The sequence below is a fragment of the Juglans regia genome, chromosome 6 (genome assembly GCF_001411555.2).
Source record: "Juglans regia cultivar Chandler chromosome 6, Walnut 2.0, whole genome shotgun sequence".
Classification (NCBI taxonomy): domain Eukaryota; kingdom Viridiplantae; phylum Streptophyta; class Magnoliopsida; order Fagales; family Juglandaceae; genus Juglans; species Juglans regia.
Window position 1 is genome coordinate 29489236 of NC_049906.1, and position 3423 is coordinate 29492658.

A 3423-nucleotide genomic window follows, 5' to 3' on the forward strand; every position below is an offset into this window, starting at 1 on the left:
ATGAGTTAAGATGGTAGAGTGAGTTTTGTGAGGGCCCACCTAAGATGAGTTTATATGTGTTTGGATGTTAAGATGAGTTTAGATGTATTTATGAGAAGTTGAAAAAGGTTGTGGGTCCCACGTGTAAAGAGATGTTGAGTTAAAAAAGGTTGTGGGTCTCATGTGTAAAGATGTTTTAAGTTGAGAAGTTTAGTGATTTGAGAGTTGAGTGTTAGGATATTAAAAAAGGTCTAAATCTAAATTGAATTTAGTTGAACTGAGTGTAGTCAAGGAACCAAACGAGCCCTTAGGATTTTGGATTGGAACCCAAAATTATCCCCCAAAATCAATTCAAGATCTAATCTAATCACACAATTCAACATAAACAGAAAATGATACACGGTGACGGCATGAGCTGTGGTGAAGTTCAAGGCAAGGAGAATTGATACACACACATAGAGAGAAAGAGAGAGAGAAATTGCTACTTAATAACTTAACACATTCTAATTTATTTGGCACATTGCTATTGTTTTTATGACTCATGATGACATGGTGAATCTGATTTATTTTAGTACAGTTGCACATGATTGGGAAATTGGAATTCTTTATGTTTTTTTACAATTTATTGTATTCCTTGAATTTTGGCATTATGTAGTGGACAAGATGTTTTGGATGAAGACAGGGAGTAGGAAGTTTTCTATACGATCATTATATAAAGGTTTTGTCAAGCCAAAATTATGCTTCATTCCTTGGGAAGTCTATTTGTAAAAGTAAGGTGTCGCCTAAGATTGCTTATTTGGGCTGGACAACATTTCTTGAGAAAATTTTGATGTTGGATAATTTGAGAAGGGTGGGTCTCGCCATAATGGATTGGTGTTATATATATAATTAAGAATAGTGGGGAGTTGGTGGATCATCTTTACTTCACTGTGAGTTAGCAAGAATCTTATGGGTGGAATTCTTTAATGGAACGGACATTGCTTGGGTAATGTTCAAGGCGGTGGATTTGTTTGCAAGTTGGCAAAGATGTAGGGCCAATTCACATATTGACGATGTATGAAGGATGATTCCTCAATGTATCATATGGTGTTTATGGATTTAAAGGAATGATTGAAGCTTTGAAGATGATGAGCGTTATCTAGATGAGCTAAGAAGTTTTTTCTTCCATAATTTATTTCCTTGGGTATCAAGCTGTATACTTTATGTAGCTTGCTTCAATGACTTTCTAGTATCACTTTTTACATCCTTATTATGTAACTAGGTGTATGTTGTTTGTATACCCCGATCGTGTACTTGAGTTATGCCTATTTACTACTATAAATAAAATGTTATTTTACTTACTAAAAAAAAGATGTTAGCCGATTAAGGGGCACGTTCCTTTTTTTAAACGTTAAGGAGGATTAGTGTGTTGAAAGGCTGGACTCAGATTTTGGAGATTTACATGAAGTTAGGCCATTGAAGTTTGATCCAAGAGAGCACGAGTCCAAGGGCCCATTCCAAGACAATATCTCAACCCTCAATAATTTGTCCCTCTCATGGAATTGAGTTTTATTTCCTTACATTGCAGGCAATTCTTTATAGCAAATAAAACTAGATCCCTTCCAGGTGTAGGCAAGGGTACTACATTGGACATTCAAGATGGCCTTTAATATTACAGCATTATAGATTGAATTAAGTGGTACTGATTACAAATAAACTACAGTACTGCGATAGACAGATAGGTCTAGCCATCAACTACAGTTCAATCCTTAGCACCCATTCAGGTATTTTATACCCTCTCGATATCTTCTCCTGCAGCGATCAAGGAGGATGTCAATATAGCTAGTCATACTGTCGGAACTTCCTTGCATGATAGTGAGCAATGAAATTATGTTCGAAGCCGTTAAGTGGCACATTATTCTTCCACTGCTGAAACTCTTCCAAGACCTTCAGGATCTTTCTCCCACCATCATGGAGCACCACTTTTGACTGGTTGTAGGTCAACGCAAACCGTCCATCAGACCTAGACTTGAAATTTCGCAAAAAGTGTGGATCTTCCTTTCCCTTACAACCGATTTTCGATAAATGTCGGACCTCCTCCCATCTTTTGGGGTCTAGAATGCAACACACCTCTATGGAAATGTTTATGGCCTTTATGCACGAATCTTTAGCCACTGGAGTTGCTTTCCTAACAAATTCTTTGATCCATTCTTCGCTGTTGCTTCCATAGTAGAAAGTGTACTTGTGTGTCTGATATTTTTTTTAACAATATCAATGCGTCAAAGCTCAAATGTTACTTGAATGCACATTGTGAATTAATTTTTTTTTCTTTTTTTAGAAAGGGTGCCTGTATTTCTCACCCAATACATCAAATTTCATACATGTACGTATGCACAAGCAGTTAAGAGTTGTGGGAACAAAACTTGAAAACTACTATACCGCGTCCGGTCTTATTCAAAAATCGGGGAACATTTCTTTATGGTGATGAGACCAAGGAATTTGTGGCTCTTTACCTCCTTACACTCCTCTGTGAGAGGGATAGACTAGCTTTAGGAATTACACTCATCTCTTTGCCTTATGGGGAGGTAAGTTGCTGATGGAGATTTCATTGATGGAGATTCCATCTTCGGGTAGCCAAAGGCTGACCCACATTCTGTGGCGCCCCCAACTCCCATGTAAGGAAACACGGGAATTGAGACGCCAGGATGATGACAACACGGTCACACATCCCAACGAAACGTGCTCAAGTGTGTGTACAAGCGACATTGTACAATAACAACGCAGCGGATTAGTCAACTAAGTACCAGAATTTTAATACAAGTAAACATCAGTAAAAGAGTTTACAAAATTATACAGTCATCCCAAAATAAAGTTTAACATATGTCCCAAAAATACAAAAGGGTAAAATAAAATAACAATAACCAGTGATCCCAGATCACTCCTCGGGCGGAGCCGTCTCCTCAGGCTCGCCCTCCTCCTCCTCATCTGCATCAAAATCTGCGTTACCATAGAATGGTACCGCAGGTAAGTATAACCCAAAAAAATAATATCCTCAGGAATAAAAATGCATTAATGCCACCAACATGCATGCATATGAAGAAATATGCATTTTTCCTCAAAATATCATTTTCCCCGAAAATGATTAATTTTCCAACACACGCCAAAATCCCATTTGGCCCAAAAATAATCCGTAAAACATTTTCCCAGAAAATGAATTACACAAAATCCAACACACGCTATTTTCCCAGAAAATAGTCCATTTTTAATGTATGCACCATGATCTCCCCTATGGGTCATCCGCACACCCTGGCTTCGTAGCGATGCCCACTTTCGCGCCCAACACGTTAGTGGGAAACATCCACTACACAACGAGCGATGCCCAGTTCCGCGCCCAGCGCGTACATGGCCAGACATCCTCTAGTCCCCGCCAGCAGAAGGACCACGGAGTCGGCACGAATCTCTCGT